Source organism: Vidua chalybeata, chromosome 3, assembly GCF_026979565.1.
Source record: "Vidua chalybeata isolate OUT-0048 chromosome 3, bVidCha1 merged haplotype, whole genome shotgun sequence".
Classification (NCBI taxonomy): Eukaryota; Metazoa; Chordata; class Aves; order Passeriformes; family Viduidae; genus Vidua; species Vidua chalybeata.
Window position 1 is genome coordinate 48,524,207 of NC_071532.1, and position 22,173 is coordinate 48,546,379.

The window sequence follows — 22,173 nt, forward strand, 5'->3', positions numbered from 1 at the left end:
ATTTTATTGTTTACTGGTTTAAGGCCCACTGATACATTTAAAATGTGATCCCTTGGGCAGCTGAAGCCATGAAGCCTGATTTCCTACAGCATCATTCCTTCTTTAAATTTGCTGGTACCCTCTAGCAGTGAAGGCACAATGGGATCCCATGGTCTTTATTTCTCTCTTGTTGCATGAAATTTGTAAAAAGGGGTTATTTTTGAGACAGCCGCTGCACAAATTTGGGTACAACTGGTTAATGGATTTATAAGTTTGGGGGTAGAGGCTTGGTATATAGATGGATAGCATGATACAGATTTTATCTCCTTAGAACAGAAATTAAAATAGTTCTCTGGTACTTCAGATATCCTACCTAGGGCAACCAAAGGGTGAAGAAGCTAAGCTGTAACCCAGTGCGCCATTCAGTGCCAGAGATGAAACAGAGTAAAAGAAAATATCCCAGGCTGAAAAGAAAAATAGACAGGACCAGGCCACACTTGCTAAGAGAATATGTCAATGTTTAACACTGAGGATGAATCATAAGTTGTACTGCTTACTGTCAATAGATGAAGCCGGGAAATTGGGTGTTCAGTGGAGCAAAGCAGGACCTCTGTAATCAGAGTGCATAATCTAAAACACATCACTGCAAAGCGAGGAGGGAGAAATGACTAACCCAAGAAGATGGACGTTGTTCATTTCAGCTGCCAGGGTGAGTAAGCGTGGCTTTTACCTGCTACAGCCTCAAGCAGTCGAAAAGCCCCGACTAGCGCTCCCTTTGTGAGACTGTAGCCACCAGGTGAACGGGTGCTCTAAGGTTATGGCGTTCGTCTCCCTGCTAGTGCTGAGTGCTCCAGCATGGGTAATGCAGCTTCGGTAGTTTCACGCTGAGAGGAAGCGAAGGGACGAGAGAAGGACACTTTGCTTGCGGGCCTGAGAGCTTTTATTCCAGGCGTGGTCGCAGTGATGGTCGGAATGACCGCTCCCAGTGCGGTGCAAGGTAAAATGGCAAAGGGACAAAGGAATGCATTAGTTAAGTAGGGGGTGAGCGGACAGGGGTGGAAACCTGTCTCGCCCTATGGGGACACACAACAGGGGAGTGACATGGATTATGACAACCTATGGGAACATAGCAGAGGTGGGTACAGTGCTCTGTGACAAATAGGAGTGTAAAGGTGGGATGATTGACACAGAACTTTCCATGAAGAAGCAGGAGTGGCTACAAGCTCCTGTCGGAAACAACTTGGAGCAGACCACTGTGAGGGAAAATAAGGGTACAGAGAATCGACCTAACTAACATTAATAAAATCCCTAACTAAACCAACCCAACCTACAACAAGTAAGTAAAGATAAAATAAGTTTTTAGATTCACAACAAGCTCTTTCAAGTTCCTGACTAAAGGAAGCAGCATTTTGTTACCTCGATTCTGCCTTTTCAGGGTCTTGCCTCAATTTCACTTGCATGAGCAGGCTGAAGAAGAATTTCAAAAGCTTTGGGCAATTTTGTATATCTTTCATAAGCATTGCCCATCAATTTTTTTCAGAGAAAAGCTGAAGGGTCATTGCATTGCTCCTTGATTAAGCATTTATTGACTGCTAATTTGGTAATGCATTACTGCTGTAAATGATTGCTTGCAAGGCAGTGGAGAGATGGGTCTGAAATGTCTGCCTATTCCTGTAACCTTCACATCCTGTATACTCATACAGGATTATTAATCTTTGTCAGGAAGGTCAGGAAGCATCAAATAGTGATTAATGGTAAGTTGCAGGGGTTTCTGATAACTGAGCTCCAGGGATAGTGGTTGAAACCTGTTAGATGGCTATTAATACCTCCTTTGCCCTTCCTGTAATTAGCTGTGACTGCAGATGACTGTTGAAGAATTGCTGGCTTTTCATCTTACAAGGACAATCACCACCCATCTCTCTCCTCAACAGGGTCAACATTTGTAGACCTTTCATATTGCCAGTTGGGCACTAATGAGAAGTCATCAATGGATTAGGAGCAGCATCCACATTTCTTTCCCTGTCCACAGTTCACCATGGTAGGCACTGTCCTTTGAAACAAGCTCACAAACAGCAGGCTGGAGCATGTAAAAGGGTAAGATAAAACATTCCTTGTCAAAGGAGTACAAAAGTACAAAGACTGTTACTTAGTGAAATCTGTACAGGAAGTTTATTTCTGTGCTCAGATCACTTTAATCCCATTCTTAGAGACCTCATCCAAGGCTGCCTATTTGAAGAAAAAAAAAAAAGGCAAAAAACATAAAAAAACCCGCCCCACCAAAAACCCCCTTTTTTAAACTCTAAGCTTAGCGAATACACATCCTGCTCAAATGTCACTTTGTTGAAACAGGGTCAGGAAAAATCTGGACGGCAAACTTGAAGAAGAACCCCAGTGTGGATGCTCATCTTGCTAGGATAGGAAGGAAACAAAGCCATATTTTCTGTCTTTGGGAAACGTTTCCAGTGATTCTGAACCCTTGCTCTTTACACTAGAGCACTGACTCTCTGCTGCTTCCAAACCATGGGTAGGGTTTCAGGGTAGGATAGCATGGCAAAGTCAGTTAATCCCTCTATCCTCTCTGGTCAGAATGTCCATGCTAGGAATAGAGAGAGTCTCACAGGTTGTGTTGCGTGTGTGGAACAAATTCTCCAAGATACAGTCAGGGGAGAAATGGTGGCTAGACATTAGAGCGATAGCTTGCATGGATATTCAAAGATGCTTCAGTGTCTAATCCATTCATTATGGTGTAATTTAGATACAGAAATGCTTTGAAATTCTTTCATGACTATGTAAATTTTCAGATACCTAAATATATTCTAAAATTTAGCTCTGACAGGCTACTTGAGCAAAAGACCTTTCAGCTATGTGTTTATATGATTGTGCCTCTAGTTAATTACTCTCTATTTCCACAGTAAATTGAAATAATAAATTCATACTGCAAGCAAAAGTGTGTGCTTGCAAAATCCATAATGTATCTGATTTTTAAATAGGAAATGCAGAGAAGCAAGTGTATGGAAACTGAAATATTTGAAAATTGTTAAATTTTTTTTTTTACAATTTTTTTTGGGATGCCTCTTCCTGTGTCCTCTATGCTGTGTCACAAATGCTCTCCTGGAAAACCACTATATCCTCACATAAATAGTCCTTGCAGAAGGATGCTGTAAGCAGTATCAAATTAGCTGCTATAGAATTTGGCCACTTAATGCTTTTGCTGTCAATGTCACACCCCATGCTGAGTCACTGCTAAGTGATTGAGCTGATATAAGCAAATGCATTGACTAAGCCATTTATTTACATCTTGCTGCCATGAGTCTAAGAAACTGCTAAATGTATTAAATAATCAATCCACTTAGCAGCTGATGGTGCAGTAGTAGAAAGGAAGTCCTACTAGGTTTCTATTATTGCTGTCAGAGAGGCTCTTTGGATGCTCTGAACGTGTGCAAAAGGATAAAAATTCAACAAATATAGCCCACATTTAGAAAAGCCTGCATGACTTTTGAAAAAAAAGTTAATACAAAGAAAAAAAAGATAACACAAAGAAACTATATAAGATAATAATATATGATTGCTGGTTATGGGCTGCAGACCCTGTAAGACCACGGTACAGGTTTGAAAGCTGTGGACTACAGTATGTGTCGGGATTACAGTATGTGTCTGGTTGTTTAATGCTTAATGTATTAATGATACAGAATTGTCTGTAGGTTACAAATTATTCACTGACATCTTGTCTGTAGGTTGCAAATTATTCAGGGATATGTGGACCGCATAATTCTGTATTATTGTTTATGGTCATGTCATTATGCACTATACAGAACTGTAAAATATCAAAAAAAATGTTCTTTAGGGAGAAGGCAATGCAAGCCACTCACCAGAGTGAGTGTCTAAAGACCAAGGAATCAAAGCATTTCATGCCCCATGGAGCTTTGTTATATGCATATTTCAATTCTGTGACTCTTGTAAACTTCACCAGAGGTGAAGTTGAGATCATAAATGCTAATTACAACCACCATCATTTATGTTAGTTATACTTGTCTGGTGTAGGGCTTAGGTCAATGTCACATCCAGAATTATTCTCTATGTTAATTCTGAACTGGACCCTGTAAAAGTGAGGATACAGATGTTTTGGGAATAGCAATGCAACATGTGTCTGATTTTCTGCCTATTCATATCCAGAGGATCAAATTGTGAAGATTCATTATTTTGCCTCTGTTCCACTTACACACAGGCATAGACAGTTATACAAAATAATAGAGAAAATATGCTCAGTGTCCTCTGAACAGTGGGCCTTATTGATATCACACACTGAGATCGAAACTTGACTTTAGAGAGGTCACAGCAAAACTTCCACTGATGAAAAAGGGCACAGGTTTCACTGCTATAGTTTTACTCTGCTTTCTCCTCTTTCATGGTAGGAATGAGGGTAATGAAACCCACTCTGAAAAAAAAAAACTTAAAGGTTGGGCTGATATTTTGCTTTGGAATAGTATTTATGAAATTAACATAAACAGCCTGGTTAGAAGGAAAATTTATTGTTATACATAGAGCTCATTAATAATATCAGAAAACAAAGAAAAAAAATCTCAAGTATTTAATATAATTGCTTTTATTTGTGAGAAAATTAGTGCATTCTCTTTAAAGTATGTAATTTGAAAGTAGCAGCAACACTCTTGTTTCTAATAAAGTGTAGGTGGTGGAATGGACACATCAGCAAAACAGCACTACTACAGTAAATGTAAAGGGTTTGCCAAAGACATGCATATTTTATCCTATGATTTAAAAGAGAGAAATATCAAAACAAGAGTATTACAGAGACTTGCATAAAGGCTAAAAATAACTTGATACAGGAAATATTAAACATCTAGTTCAGAAGGAATTGTAAAATAAATCATACCACTCTAGGAAGGCCTATAAAAGAGAGAAGCAACCAGTTAGAAATGTAAGACGACATAAAAGAAAGCAAATAAGGTGAAAACATAGGTCATAACTTTAAAAATATAAAGAAATCGGGATGAGTGATTAATCAAATTAAACTGAATAGCAAACACGATAATAAAAGCATACCAAGAGAAGGAGAGGGACTGTTCAGGGCACTACAGCATGAACAGCTCAGCAGGGATGGTCTAGAGAGGTGGTGTTTACTGCAGCTATATTCCTGTACTAGTTTTGTTTACAAAAATAGTTTCACAAATGCTTTCATAGAGCACAAGGATGAAATTATTCTTCACATGGTTTTAGCTCCTCCTGGGTTTGGATGCTATATATTGATGAAATAAATGCAAAACATGTATCAGTATTTGTTATTTTTCTAGATAGACAGCTACTACATGGGATTTCCATTGCCATGAGGTATCCCATAGCATTCATCCCAAAGGGTAGAATGAGCTGGCCTCACAAATGTGAAAGTTCAAAAAGCAGCCCATGTATTGCCAATGAGACAAGATAAAGGTCAATAGACTAATTTCCTTAACAAAGTTACTTACAGTGGAAGAAAGTTCAAGACTTTCTTTCAGCATTGCACTTAATCAATGAGAATTAGAACTTCCATGAAATCTCCTTTTCCCCTTGGTTAAAAACACCAACATGAATACAGCAGAATTTGTCTGATAAGAATTAAGATCTCCAAGCAACAACCATTCATCCCCAGCTGCCAGAAGGTGCTTTTTTGCACCATAGATAGCTCCCATTGCTCTCAAATTGCTTTACTGAGGCTGCTTTAGTCTGTTGATTCACTACAGATTTAAAGGTAATGAGTCTGGCACTGTCCAAAGCACCTCCTGATACTTCCTTATACTCAGCTAAACACAATTAGGCTGGAGAAATCCAGTGCCATTGAGTTCTCATGGTGATTAGTGGCAGCCTGAAAGAGTCAAGAATGAAAAGAGGGCCTCAAAGGGGGTCTTTGCTAAGCCAAATAGATGGTTGCAAAGAATTAGCTCCTTATTGCCACAGTCAAAATTCAACCACACTAAGAGCCTGCTTAAAGCACAATTGCTGAGAAAACTTTCCACAAGAATGCTACAAAGAATTGACCAAAACTCACCTGTCATAGGAAACAGATGATAAGGAATAGAGAAAGGGAGGACAAACAAATGCTAATGAGAATATAACAGATTGTGAATGCAAAGAAAAATTTTAGAATTATAGTTTAAAATATAGTTATTGAACTATATAAATAAATTATAAGTAGTTTATAAATGTAGTTTAATATATGTTTAAAATACAAATTTGCTTAAGTTAGCTTTACTATTACCAATGGTACTGCTGCTCTTCTATCGCCTGTTATTGCCTGGGATCCTGATTTGTCACCTTTGTTGATTTGGGCTGTCGGTTCCGAGTTTGATTGATTATTGTGAGCAGCAAGAGAATTCTCTGGTGAAAACCTGCTGCATACTAGAATTTATCAAAACAAATAATTGGCAAGATTGTGAATTTACACTTTCTGTATACGGTGTAGGAGTCTAAAATGAGTATGAAACCCAGATTTATAGGCTGTTTCTTTAAACTAGGTCAAGGAAAGATTATAGTTACATTATTCAGTTTGCTGCACAGTTGAGCAGCTGAGGAAATTACCCATTTATTTGATATTTTTTTACGAACTATGGAAATCTCAACATCAAGCCATGCTTACTGTCAGAGTCTCCAGGACTTCAGAACAGAGATTATACTGCACTGATGTCAGTAGAGGGCTGAATATAAACACTATAGGTGTAGACATAAGAAGGATAGTTACATAAAATTAATAGCAAAAAAATGTCTTTGTACTCCCTGAAGCAAGCAACAAAAGTGTCTTTGTGAGTGCAGTCCTACCCACATTGCTGTTGCCAGCCACTTGGGCTATGACCTAGAACTTAGCCAACTATAAAACCAACAATAAACTACTGAGAGAGTGACTCTTCACACTGATGGTAAGTACTCAGAGGCTAGATCATAAAAAGAATAAGGTTTTCAGTTTATCTTAATATAATGGGATTATCTCACAATTTCTGATTTTGCTAATACGGACAAAATGAAGGACAAAAAAAAATCTGCTTTTATCTAAAGCTTTTATACCATGAACAATCCAAGAACAGCAGGGTTTGTGAATTCTGGAGCAAGACTGATATAGAAGATCTGTTTTAATGGTAAAATCACAGCTGCATTGCCTTCATGAACACAGCAGGTTTACAAGGTGAATCTGAGTACATAGTTTCTTTTTATATGCAAGTGTGATGGGATATGAGAAGCTGTTGTAGGTCTGTCCTTTCCAATTACTGAGTTTATCTGCTTATGTTTGAGCTCAGACTTTCAGTATAAGCACCATAAAAGGTGGGGCTCAGCCCTAGGTAACTGCGTAATTTCTCTGCTATTACAGCTGATGATCAAGTACAGCCTGCATTTACATCAGCTTTTTCTTAATTTTGCTGCTAATCTCTAGCTGAGAGCTTACACAGCCCGGGAGCAGTGTCATACAGCTCGTCCTTTGAAATTAATCTTTTGTTGTTCCTTACAGCCATGCAAAATGTATCTCACAAAACTGTTCGGAGCAAGATGATATTTAAAGCTCCTTTTCTGTACAAGAAGAGATGACCCCACTGACAGCAAACTTCCAGCAGAAGGTTCCTAATCCTGAAGTGCCATCCCACTGAGATATTAAAGGAAATATGGGGGCAATAGGTATCAGATGCATAACTTTCTGAGGAACGTTAAACCCCTAATAGAACAAGGTTAAATCCAGAAAAACCAGTTACATCTCTGTGTCTTGTTGACAGCGTCTAGGTTACTCTTTGGGGTTACTTGTGACTGTCTGCTCATAATTTGGAAATCATGGCCAAGAGATGTTAAGCACTTCCCTAATCTTCACTGTCAGTGAGAGCTGGCATCAGGCTTTTTGGAGCCTTCCCTTTTTCTGTCCAACTCTACTGTGACTTGCACTACTACATAACAATCCCAGAGATGCCCATCAGGCCCTGATTGCTCAACCCTAAAAACAACTTTGCAACCAGGCACTATTGCTTGTCTGGCTGTGTCTCTTGAGAACACAGGGGCAGAGAAAGGTGCTTTTGTTCATTGTGAGATAGCTTAAAGAAAAAAATTTCCAACAGCTTTTGTATTACCAAAATGTTTTGCTGTTTGCAGAAAGCCCTGAGCTGCATACCAACAAAAGCATGACCTTCCTGCACAAATAATGACATATGGAAAGATAGGTCCTTCTGCAGGGCAGTGGGAACAGTAGGTTATGAGTGATGGAAGTCTTCAAGGGCACTTTGCTTGAAATGGTGCTGTGTACTTTCTCTGCCCTAGTGCAGACACACCACTTATCACTCTAATTGAATCAGTGACTTATTCTTATAGACAAACATATGCATTGGCATTCCTGGAAGGCTGTGAAAGATGCAGGGATAAAGACAAGTAGGTCTGTACTGTCTGGAGCATTATGTCAGTGTCATTTCATGTATGTGTAATGCTAACACCCATGCTATAGTGGCATACTGAGACAAAGTGACATTCTTATGTATCTGGATGTGTTGCCTTCCACATGAAAGGACCTTTTTCTTCTTTCTGGGACATAACTTCAGCATGTACAATAATGCTTTTCTCATTGGGCTCAGAAACCCTTAGCAATTCCCAAAACCTGAACATCTGACTACCATTGTCCTGGTTTTCCTTTATAATTTTTATGGTTTTTACAGTTTTGTATAAATGGCCTGCATATCTCAATGTCTCAGTTCATTACAATGACCAAGGGACGATTCCCTTTTAGTTTAGGATACCTGAAGCTCACCATGCAGAATGGATCAAACTTCAGCAGGAAGAGAAACTGGTGCCCACCCTCTGCCAGCACACCCAGCTAGGACAGCATTTGGTCATTCAGCCCCTTCTGGGCTGAGAAAAACTTGACACCTACTTCCCCCTCTAGAAGTATTAAGGCATTTTCAATGATGGCTAGGTGCAGAGCACCAGAATTTCATCTTCTTTTAGGTCCCTAAGAGCCAGGATGGGAAAAAGTTCAACCATACTTTGACAGGTATCCTTTCTCACTGGTAAACAGCTCAGTTTGTCACCAGCTGTGTCTCTGTCAAGAGGCACCCAATGCTCTGCAGCTGCATACAATGCTCCTGTGTGGAAACCTTACAGCCTGACCTGGCTGCTCAATATCATCAAAGAGGGACAGCTGCCACATTGTTAGGTAGTGTGACATTTTGTGTCAGTGAGACTGACCATAGGAGTCTCTGGCCATAGCCTCTCTGCTCCTTCCAGCTAAAAGGATAATTTATTGGTAACTCAGTGTCTCACTTTTCTTAGATTACATGTATTTAGAGGTCCTGAGTTTTGAAAATTTGAGGTTGGCAGCACTCTGAACATTTAATGACTGAAATATGAGCTAAGTATATTTAACACAGTGGTTTATTTCAGATCCTTAATCAAACTGGTATGGGGTCTTATTCCTTGTAGGTGGCCTGCAGTTGTCTAAAGTCCATAGTCATGCTGCTCAGTGATTTCAGTTGGTAGAATACTGACAGCAAATGAAACTCCAAGACATCAGTGAGGCCAACTCATTCTAAAAAAATGTGAAAAATATTATAGGAATTTTATTCATCCATTTTTCACTGGAGATGTGAGTGTTTGTCCCAATAAATTATAAGTTTGGCCCTGTGATTGATGGTCATATCTTGGCTGCTGAGGTCCAAATGATAGAATTACTTTGGTCATCTTGGAGAATCCTCTGAAGATCACCTCAAATGCAAAAACTCAGGAACTAGCTCTTCTCCAGAAGCAAAACAACTATAAGTTGTTGTGCAGAAACAGACTCACTTTAATCCCAGAAATAAAAAGGGAACAGAGTTGGTAGGAGAAAAAGAGACATGTTGTGAAATAAATATCCTCCATGTTGTCTCCAGTCCAGCTGGGAGGAATTCCCTGGGCATTTTGCAAACAGAACACTTATAGTGAAAATAAATAAAGCAATCTATGTAAGTTTGAGATAGAGATACAAATTATTAAACAAACCCAAACAATAAGCCACCAAACAACCCAATGCCCAGAAACCCACTTCCCAATCCAATCAGTAAGAGTCAAAAAATCAGCTTCAGGAAATTACTCTTCTTAGACCATTGTGTATATGTATGTGTGTATGCACTTCTGGGTCAGATGTTAGTAGCCAAGGAAAGCAGAATATTGAGGCTGAAAAACAAAACTCTAATAAAAACAACTATCAGTTCTGTGCTGCTTATGACATTTCTGTGTTTTGCGTGTTTATTTTTGGGTGGTTTTTTTTGGGGTTTTTTTTTGTTTTTTTTTAATTTATTTTATATTATCTGGAAAAATATATTTAGAAAATATAAGTATCAGTGAAAATCTGTTTAACTGCATAACCGTAGATACTTTAGACTTTTCATCTTCTACACAGAATAAAAACTGATGTGGAATGGAGGAGTGAAAGGATGTCTGTTTGTAAGAAAAATAGAGTAAACAAGCCAAATTACAAACAAGTGGAAAAAATATTTATTTTTACTTGAATGAAAAGTCTCACTGGGCTATATGAAAAATATTCTATTTTAATTTATAAAAACTTCTCCATGAAAAGAATAGTAAGTTGCAAGAGCAACATCTTGTATAAGGCTTGGTGATTTTAAATGATTATTTTTTTTGGCAGTCCCCCTAATCTGATTTTCCAATGCATTGTTTCCCTTTCAGCCTATTATCATTTATTGCAGACACATATATACCCAGTGATTTTTATAGCAGTGTTTTTATTAGTCCATTTCAATTATGTTGTTTGTTTTGCAGACTGTAATGACTTTAATCCTCATTTAAATACATAAAAATGCATTATCCAATAGCTAATCATTAGAATATGTGGGAAATTATGACTAATTACCCCCCAAAAAAGCCATTTGTCTCATGTAGATATCTATTGTTTATCTACTAGTATTTTAAAGATAGTGAAGAAAAAGCCTTTTGAGAGAACAAGGATAATGCAAATGAGAATTCCTCTTCATTGCAGCTTTGATACCATAATTAGCTCACTTTCCTCCCAAAAAGATGATGAGAGGGGCATGTGGGAAAAACATGTTATCTAAGTAACAATGACTAATAAAATAAATAGTGAAATAGTGTCAGCTTTTTCTAATTCAGAGAGAAACATTAGTAAAAAAGCCCTGCTGCTGCACTTCCAGCACCAGAATTCCAATATTTTTCACTTGCATATAACCAGAATATGACTAATGCCACAAAAAAAAGTTTTCATTATACTTCTATAGCAAATTTTCATAAATTCCCACCAACTGCTTTCAGACTGAAACTGTACCACTATACCATAAAATTGCACCATAAAAAATTTCAGAACAACGTTTGAAATCATTAGATATGAGAAAACTTGGAATTCTAACAGGAATATTCTCGTTTTCTTTCATCCCCAAAAGTCGCATTTATTTTTCTAGCACCTAAAACACCACCAAAGAAATAAAAAGGAGATTGCCTTCACAGCAAAATTCTTTGTAAGTCAAACAAATTTTTCAGTGGTAATTTCAGTAGTTTCTGAAAACAAGGGGAGCCCTTAGGTTTGCCAATCCAAAGTGAGGAAATGGAAAAGCTACACATGTTCATCCAAAAATAATTAAACACTTTAAAGCACACCAAGACACATGCCAGAGCCTCTTTCCCAGATATTTTTCTGTCTCATTGTGAAATAATATTTCTCATGAGCAAGAAGAGAGTAAGCCAGCAAGGTATGGCAAAGCAGTCAAAACATTTGGAATGCAAACTCTTATAATTGTGTTTAACAGGCAAGAAAATATTCTGGGCTTAGCTCTCTGTATGAATCCTACTATTCCTGTGTGAAATTTGAAATTGCTTACAAATATTTACCCCTCTGAAAACCTGAATTATCTTTCCAGTGTGGGTAAAATTCCAGGAAGCCCTTCTGTGAAAACCAGCATGTTTTCTTATATCAAAGCGTCTACCATGGGGCTAACACATGTATCTCAGATTCACTCTAAATGCTTTTGTTTCTGTTGGATATTATCATACCTGTGGGAATTGCTCTACTCCTGAACCTAGAGACTTCAGGGAGAAAATGAAAATAGCATCTCTGTACACTATGCTGTCACTCTTAGGTAAAACCATGGATCACAGGTAAGATGGAGAGGGAATTGAAAACCTTCTACAGCAAAGCAAAAAATTATTTTAAGGCCTGAATGTTCCTTTATTCCACCCCTCCCAAAATATACTTTTTCTGGGGAAATTGTCCTGGGTCCTCTGTAGCTCTTGTTTGTCTGGACAGCCTGAAGATTAACCAGCCATGAAACAATGCTTTCTTCTCTACTCATCCCTCCTGTTCCTTATGTATGTTCCTTATTCAGCCTCCTGGCCTCAGCTCTCTAGAAGGGGAAGAGGGGATGCTCCTGTCTCCACAGCAGGGTGTTTTCAGAAATTCCCTCTCAACTACAGTGGGATAGCTTTGCATTGAATTTGTTGTGTCCTTTGAGAGACACTTAAAATAAGATGGAAGATTTACCTGAAGACCTCCCAGGAGTTTCAAAATTGCTTTAGCGATACAGCCAACCACCCAAGGTTATAAAGCAGCTTGCTGATGGAGCAGGCTGAGTGCTTGGGAAACATGGCTGCAGGGCTTAGAGTGATTTCTCATGCAATTACCTACAAAGCAGCTGCAGTGTTTTTATTCAATTTTCTCCAATAAGACTGAAACGCCTTTGATTTTCAGGTGAATTGTGGCAAGCTTTGGAATATTTGAGCAATACGTAATGAGATAAAGAAGCAAATAATTATGGCCAGTGTCCTAAGGACCAATATAAAAGACAAGGAAATTCTACTGGTTTACCCACCACATCATATTCTATTCTGCAGCAGATCATAAAGAGAAGCTTTATTTAAACTCATGTAGCTATATGTCACACCTGCATCATTTATTGTTTGGGGTTTATGTAATATTCCCCCAATTTTTTTTTTTAATCTACAGTCAGACATTATGTAATTACATTACAGTGTTAAATGTGACTGTCACTTAGAAGATCAATAATTAACATTAACATTACTGTGGAAGAACATGCCTGAAGACCCAGAGAATGAAATACCAAATTCACAGGCAGTAGGTTGTAATTTGCATGTTTTTAACTATGTAAATCCACTAACAACACAAATCTTTAGTTTGAAAGGGGGGAAGGTTTTAAGATCACTATGATGGTCTGCAAGTATTTAAGTGAACCCTAAAACCAGAAGATTTTTTGGTACAGTTAATTTATGACTCCCAATAACCATAACTTCCAAATAGGTTGTACCTGCCAGTGTACTGTCTAAGTCACCATTCTCAGTGATATCTCAGAAATAGATGTCATAATTAGTCAGGCTGTACTCCTGACCAAAAAGAAAAAAAAAAAAGGTTTAGATCCCTGAAAAGTGTTGGTGTTAATTGCTACTGTTCTACCAGAGCATCTTGTGTAACTACAAAGACCACTGTAGACATCTTACACTACCAATTCAAGCTCTATAACAGATTTTATAGAGCTAGAACTTCTGTGCAAAAAAGGTGACTATTGCATTAAAGGTATTTATACACAGCCATTATATGGTTGATTTTCTGGTCAGATTTAATTAACCTATGCTTGTCTCATCCACTTCTAAAAGAATGCAATCAATGCAAATGTTATTAGTGCTACTAGCACACTCTATTCTTTCCAACTTAGAAATATAAACGATTGCACAAATACACCTCTAAGCAAACCCCTAAAACCAAAATATGATATTGTCCTCATAAGACTTTGTCCACAGTACAGTAGTACTACTGTTCACTCAACTGTCTCCTTGTCAAGTAAATAGTAGTAGTGTAGAAAATTGTACAGTCAGTTTTAAAAAAATAATTTCAAATAATGTTTCAAATATTTCAAATAATTTCAAATGTTCAAGAGCAAACTGAGAGCAAATTAGCACACATGAATTGAACAGAAACAGCTGGAATGACTTCCATCTCTCTATGTCTACTCCCAGTTTCTGTCCTTACAGCAAGGAGAGCTGAGTGGCACAGAGGGTGATTCTGGAATCATTACAGCATTTTTATCAGTATATCCAAGCCAATCCAGGCCTCATTCAGAGGCACCTTCATATGTCAGGCTGCAGACAGCAATGGTACAGAACCTGTATCTTGCATGGTGCACCTTCCAGGAGGTCAGGTTGGATAGCTTGAAATTGTCACATTTTTAGATGTTCTGGTTCAATCCAGCTGTGTCCAGGAGATGACACCTGTGCCCAAGCTAAATTTAAAAGAATATTCAGTCCAGTAAATTAAGATATTCATGTGATGAACACTGAGAAGAGACAAGAAGTAAAGAAGATCATCTGCCTCAAAGTTGTCCTTGAGGCAAAGACATTAAAGAAAATGTATCAAATGTGCCTAACTTACCTGCTCAAGTGAGAGTTATGCACACACAGTACCCTCTAATGAAAAAGAAATCATGTCATGGTTGCAGGTACCTGAAGTAAGGATACAAATTTTAGGAAGAATCTAAGTATCTAAGGATCTTAAACATCATACAACTGCATGATTGAGCCAGAGGGAAAAAATTATAATGAATAAGTGATGATAACAATGATAAGTGCACAAACACAAAAGAAGAAATCACATGTTAAGTGTATCCTGAGAGGAAGAAAGAGGCAGCAGTGCTCCATCTGTACAAACTTTCAATCATGTGAAAACAATCTGAGCTTTTTCCCAGCACATGCAAGGTCAAGAGTGCAAACTTATTTGGTTACATACTGGAGGACTGGGGAAGGAAAAGTAATATTTGTAAAAATTCCTTGGGTACCCTGACAGGCTGGAGTAACACTACAACAAACAAACCAACCAACCACTTCTCCCTCCCAAAACCCCAACACAACAGCTGTGGGCACCAGGCATGAAAATAGCCAGAGCTGAAAGCTAACAATAGATCAGCTACAGGTTCAGACTCTGCCTGGAATAGAAGTCCCTGGCTCAGAATGCTTCATCACAAAGCTTCAGAGAGAGCAGAAAAGCCATTCTGCAACACTCTGCAGAGCAAAGCTCCACCACAGCAGTGAGATTTGGCTCTTTCATGGACAGACAAAACCAAACTATAAGCAAATAAACCAGGCAATATTTCACACCACTTGTGGGTCATAAACCCAAAATTAAGATATAACCAGTATCTGAAACAGCTAGGATATAGAAGACAGGTCTAGCAAAAGTGCAGGAGCTGAATGCAAAAGAGCTAGAAACAGAGCACAGAAAAACAGACAAAACAGTATCATAAAGCATGCTTTAGACTTTCCACAGAAGCTTCATTTCAAGTGTTTCTTTCTCCTTATCCTTCTTGCATCAGGTAAGAGGAGCAGAAGGCCACCAAATGGATAGGATTTTCATTTCCACCCCACTGTCATAGAGTTCTGTTTCTCAGGGGACAAAAACAATCTCCATGAGGATTTTCCCATGCATGAAATGGGTTTGAAAGAGTAGCTGTTTAGAAGACTGTATCCCCCTGATAGGATCCTCCTATGTTATCACATTTTTATTTCTTTGCAGCCTCAAGTAGTAAAATATAGAAAATTACATATACATAGTCCCTATATATTTTTCTAGTATTGTTCATACTGTTCAAGGTACTCTTACTCACTCCACACATCTTGGCAAAATATGCTGGAATATACAGATAGTCATCTTTTACTGCTTGGTTATGACCATTAGCCAAATGCATTAGGCAGGCTACCTGAAGTAATTTTCTTTCATTGCTGCATTATTAAAAGCAAAGAGTGTTATATTGAGTGATAAAATTAGTTTAGGAGCATAACTTCAGCAAGGTAAGAATTTTGCAAAGCTCTCAAGAGCCTAGACTCCTATACTTTTAGTGATACATTTAATTTATCACTCTCCATGCTTCATGAACAACTAATATTGCCTTCAGAGTCCTTCTGAGAAACAACATCCCATGAGCAGTAAAACAGTAAAATGCATTGCATCTCCCACTGGGCTCCAGTTGGGAAGCAGATTGCTTGCATCAGAATTATTTCAGAGATGTTATATTTTCGACTCATGTACATGCAATGTTATTCACATGGACTACCTAAAAATAACTTTTTTTTTTTTGGTGGCATTTTTCTCTTGTATCACAGGCAGAAGAATATAAATTTATGCAGGAATAAAATGAATGCAGCTCATTTACATCAGTAAATTGAAGTTGGTGGATTACATTTTGTGTTCATGTGCAAAAGTATTACTAGACATATTACAAATTTTCCAGACACTAATGGTGATGATCTTCAAAAGGTTTTTTGTTTTAATCAAGGAATATTTCTGAAAGTAGCTATTGGCATTTGCATTGACAAAGCAATGTTTAAACTATTATCAATAGGATGATATTTTTAAAAAAAGTTTAGATCATGTTTTTAATAAGAGAATTATAGTTTTAAAGCAGACTAATCTTAGTTCTTTGAAAACTATCTAGATGCTAATTTAAAATGCTGGTTTGCCTGTTTTGGGACAAGATTAACATATTTTAAGTGTCTATTTACAATCCTTTAGGCACAAATCAAAATAAAATATTGTCATACTGTATTCAATTCAACCCAAGTCTTCATCAGTTAATTGCTGTTAAAAAAGTTGAAAAAGCTAGACAATCCTTTCTGAATAGAGAAAGACAATGTCCAAAAAGTTATACAGGAAAAGATGACTGCTGTAAATTCTCAGACAGAAACCTGTTTTGACATGACATCTGGTGGAATAGTTTCTAATTAGAAGAAGTCCAAGTGAATGTCAGAGTCAACTAATTATTTCATCAGCCAATTGGGGGAACCAGTGATTTCACTGAGATTACAAAATCAATGAAGGGGGAACGAAAACATTTTGATTTAAAGTGTTTCTAATGTTAATTGAAGGGCACATTTGTCACCGGCTACGTAAGCAGCCCTTCGTGGTTCCCTTCGCTCTCTGTATCAGCAGAGTACAGCCACAGTCGGGCTTCTCTGAATGAACAGGTACCAGAGGCTCTCTGCTACTCACAGTCTTCCTGTCCTCCATGGCATTAACTACATATGCTAAACTCCAGGGTTTTTCTTGCCATATGCTCACCTAGCACAACAAAAGAGAAATAGAGGGATTTTTTTTCTGAGCTGAAAATTGAGGGAAAGAAAAAATAACAAGACCACCTTTTGCCTTGAATGGCCACAGTAGTAAGCACAACCAGAAGATGAACACACAGAAAGAACTTAGAAGCCACTACTTATCTGGTACCAAGACTGCTGTTTTGTAGCACTGCTACAAGGCTCAATACAGCTTTATTTGCTCATGGTTAATTCTCTATGCACAAGCAAATCCTCTGATGTGTTGAACTCATGGTCCTCAGATACAAGTCCCATCTCCCAGTGACCCATCTCCCTTCTCTAACAGCTTCTGATTGCTTGAATACCAGCACTTCTTATTACAATAGATCAAGTTACTGAAGCAGGAAATCAGACGGCAACCACACACCTTCTATTAGCTTTAGAGTCCAGCAACTTTAAATGTGCATCCCAGATGTCCCAGACAAGCATCTCTCTAACCTCTCACTGCACTTAGCCCCCCTGTTCCTGTGACAGCATGCAGTTACACAATTCCTGTGGGTTGGGTCAGTGCTATATATAGGGGCTTCACCAGCATGCCAAGACTTGAGCTTATGTCCAGGCTCCTCAGAGGTGGGTGCATTCATCGTGTGACCCTCACAGCTGGGACACATGCAGTAGGGCTGATGCACAACCACCACCTGTGTTCATCTATTTTGATACACTGGAATGGTCATGATCCAGTGGGAGTGATGATGCCTAAAAATATAACAGCATGCTGTGAATGTCAAGCACATGTCCCACATACTCCCTTATGCTAGTTCTGAGACTTGTGACTCAAATCCACTCACAATTCACAAGATCATGTAATATCAAGACTTGTAAATGATGTAGATAGTCAGTTTAAAAAATGTCTGTAAATTCTTTTGAATAAGGCCAAAATTTGGGCACTGATCTAAGACTTTACCAAATTTCTCCAAGGGTAGGCCTACCTTCTGCTTTGACTCATTTGGCTTTTTAATTTCCAGTATTTTCCAGAACTTAATTTTCACTTAGAATGTGAGTTTTATTCTCATCTAGTTTTGATAGTATAAATTCAAAATAAACTCATGGAAGCAAAGTTTGAGTTAGGGACAAAGACCAAAAAATAGAGAAATAGAAATATAATTAGAAAAATTGATCACTAAAAAGTAAAAAAGCACCTGTGAAATTCTAACATACATTTTCAGTTAAAATCAATTTTTATTTAAACTAATCTTATTTCTCATTAATAGAAGTGTTTTCATTATCAGCCGCCTAGTACTAGGGACAGCGTCCAGACAGCAAAAGCATTTCTTCCTGTTGGAAAAGCAAGTGCAACCCTAGAGAGCATCACAAGCCTGTAACTGCTAGAGAGTGCATATGAATGAATGAACTTTGTCACATCATTGTAGCCTTAGTGGACACCTGCATTCACCACCTTTTCTATGGGCCGGCTTTTCAGAAGCCAGTGCAAAATCCAGGCTGTTATTGTGATGCTACAATTGGTACTGAATGGCACACAAGGGCCTGATGGGATGCTCTGCACTACTCCGAGTCTGTTGTGCCATGTAAAGTTGAGGTGATGTTGCCACGCTATCTTAAGAGGCCAGAGAGGAAAAAAAAAAAAAAAAAAGCATTTCTAGGGGCTGACTTGTGTATCTTTTGCATGTGTAAAGGATAAATGGACTCCTGGAGCTGTTTTTCTCTTCACTGATGAGCCTCTTAAGTACACTATGACAACTTAGACCTCTAAGTTACACTGAATTAGCATCTACATCATACAGGTGGATAAATATTCTAATTTATGTTTATATGTTGACACCACATGAATGAGTGGCAAAAATCTGCTTAACCCAAGTGAGAAAAAGAATCATGTTTTCAATGTGAGGAGCAAATGTTTAGCTACAGAAAATACATTTTCTTATTTTGCAAAATGTGTTTTCCCATCTCCCTGATAGAAAACTCCCTATCCACTCAAGAAAACAGAAGGATACAATGACTAGGAGCAAGACCTTCACCTTTGGCTTATGAACAAATGGCAAATGCAGACACAGACATTTTTCCAGATGGATGCTAGTGGTAGAATTTGACTGATACATTCCTCACAACTGCCCCACCATTGACTGAAGGCTCAGAGAGCAGGCACTCAAAGTACAGAGGGACTTTTAAAGTGGATTCTAAACTCTACCATTTCAAAATAATTCAGTTTATTTTCTAAAATATCTATAGAGCCCATGATAAAGTACTCACATTTAAATCTGGTGCCGTTATTCTTTTTGCTACTGCAGTACATATTAGAACCTCAATCATTGCCATTGGCAAGTTTTTATTCCTTTTTTTTTTTATTAAAGAGAAGATAGAACTGTGCATGATTTTAAGTGAATCCTTTTATTGGTAAGACTTCGTAGATGTCAAATAATAAAATGCTTAGGTACCCCTTACTGAAGAGAGGAAAACTGTGACAAAGTTAATTTTATTGGCTTACACTTGGCTGCATCATTACATAGACTGGTGGATTTCAATCTACACTCAAGGAATCCCTGGGGGCTTCATGACCTTCTTTCACAAGAACCATATGGTTTCTGCACATCATTCCATAAATCTAATGGAAATATATCGACAGCTGTAAATTAAACCCCATTGCATTAGACAGTGCTGCAAAAGCAGTAGTTTAAAGCCTCAAATGATTCTAATCAATGATCCTGACACTGAACACTGAGTACAACCCAGTTTGCTGTGCTCTGGGGAGCAGTGCTCCACAGGTCACTTCGTATTTTTCCAACAAAACAATCAATATTGACACAGCTTAATGAAAATTAAGGGAGTGGATACATCTGTCATTTGCCTCTTTTCCATGAATGAATGCCTTCTAATTCTGGGCTGGGCTGGTATAGTCTTCTGGCTAAGATATAACAAGATAAATTTTTAAAATATGGGTGAATTCAAGGAAGAGTAGACCAAGGTATCATCACCAGAGTACTGAGCACTAAAAAAAAAAAAAATGTGTATACACAGAAAAGCCTTCCCATCACTCTACAGTATCCACCATCTTTTTAGTATTTTTATAGCTCTACGTACACTTTTTTCATTTTGGTTTTGCTCAGAAAAAGCACAAAATCAATTTTAAATAAGAGTCTTTTTTTTTTTTTTTTTTTTTCACATCCATGCTCAACTCTTGGTAAAGTAAGGAAGTAAAAGCTTTTTGCAACTCTGCATATAATTTTCAGTGTATTTTTGTAGCTTGCCACGGTCTTATTTCACTGAGCTTAAGGCCAGAAGGGGTCTTATATGTCCAGTATTGCTTCTTATAGGCCACTACATTTTATCCATTTCTTCCTCCATTGAACCTGTCACTGTGTGTCTTTAAGTGTGTATTTAATGTATTTCAAAAAGGCAATTACTGTTGATTTTAGGACATAAAAGAGACCATACAGCAGGTTGTTGTTTTTTTTTTTTTTCTAATTCTTAAGCATCCTCACCATTAAGTTATTTTCTCCTCCCTTGATTTCTGAACAGGAGCCAAGGAGCAGCTCTTAGCTATGCTGTTTCTTTATAGACACTGAAGAACTTTTTGATACTCAGTGTCTACTTAATCAAATTACTTTGGCTTTATTGATAAGCTAAGCAAATTCCCATGGTCCAATCCTTTCCCTCTCCTGCCTTAGCCCTCCCCAAGACTGCAAAGCCAGCACAGGCAACCAGACCAACTCTTCTTGTCACCTTCTGTCCCTCAGCTGCTTTCTCTTTTCTGCCTGCACAGTATTTATGCACCTGGGTGGGGAATTAGTCTAAAATACCCTGGTCCAAAAGAAAGAAAATAACCAAGTGAGAAAACAAGGCAGATCTGGAAAGGGTAGGCTTGCCCTTTTTAGGCAGTGCTCTGCTTTATGCCAGCTTCATGTGCTTGTGCAATGGTGAGATAAAGCACTATGTTCAACTCATCAATCTTTTTTTTTTTAATTCCTCATCTCAGATATTTCAAAATCACTCTTCAAGTATAGGCTCAGGAGGTAAAGGTCATCTAAGAGTATCAGTCCTGCTAGTGGCACTTGCCAAAGCAAAACCATCTGCCAACTGGTATTCATTAATCTCATATTCATATTTTAATCTTTTCATGGCCACGGTTCTCATTCACCTTTTCCACAGTACTGGACAAGGACTCAGGTGGAACAGCTTTCACATTATAATGTTTAAATGGTTTTCAAGGTTATCTGTCTTCCAAGATACAGTTCCCTCCAGCAATGGCATCCTAATTTACTTAGAAAACATGAGCACATCTCCTATAAAGAGAAATGTATATTCATCATTCTCATATAGCATGATTTCATGTGTGTGTACGTGTATAAAGATTAGTCCCACTTTCACAGACGTTCTTTAATACAATTGACATAGGGAATAATTTCTTGCCTGGATATATATTTTTTTTTAATATTTCATCTTCCTTTTAATCATTTTCATGTGCAGAAATGGAAAATTAAATGCCATAGAAAGCTAGGTTTCTTTTGTGGAGAAATCATTGCATCATGTGTGATATTTCTTTCCCCTCACATTTTATTGCTTCTCTCCTTTTTGAAAACTGTTTCTCCTGTGTTTGAATGAGTAATTTTCCCTACTGCATGTGGAAAGCAATCTGCAGATAATATTTTCACAGCAAATATCCACACCATCACTGAAACTGTGCATGCTGCATTGTTAGAAATGCTGAGCACAATTTTTGTAGACAGACTTGGAAAGATACTGCCAAGAAGGTTTATGGACCAGCCCAGTACCACCACAACAGCCAGGGTGGAGATAAAGGGCAGTGTCTCCTACCTTTTCAATCATATCAGGCACTCAAACACGCTAATGAAGAAACCAAAGTGACTGCTTTGTGCTCCACTTTCACAGAGAATGAAAGGAAATAAAAAGAGCAGTGCCATTGTATAAGTAATGACAACTGTTCCTCTTTTAATTAATATTGAAGGTAATTATAGATCTCTAGAGTTTATGGTTTGACTTTTTATTGGATTTGTGTTTTGCTTCTTCCCCACACTACTCTATAACAAGTGACATTTCTTAATAATCTATCTTATTAATTATTATTCAAGTTTATAGGACTCCTAAGTAGACATTATCTATTTAAAAACTCTT

The 22,173-nt window shown here is 37.9% G+C and overlaps 1 long non-coding RNA gene across 2 annotated transcripts; it reads left to right on the forward strand.

Moving 5' to 3' along the window:
* Positions 1-1,201: 1,201 nt before the first annotated feature.
* Positions 1,202-7,595, forward strand: LOC128786366 (uncharacterized). 2 transcript variants are annotated; one of them, XR_008430259.1, is made up of 3 exons: positions 1,202-1,315; positions 1,911-2,073; positions 7,469-7,595. It is a non-coding gene; the product is annotated as an uncharacterized LOC128786366 (long non-coding RNA). The 2 variants fall into 2 exon arrangements; XR_008430258.1 differs by lacking the exon at positions 7,469-7,595 and adding an exon at positions 2,329-2,474.
* The last annotated feature ends 14,578 nt before the right edge of the window (positions 7,596-22,173 follow it).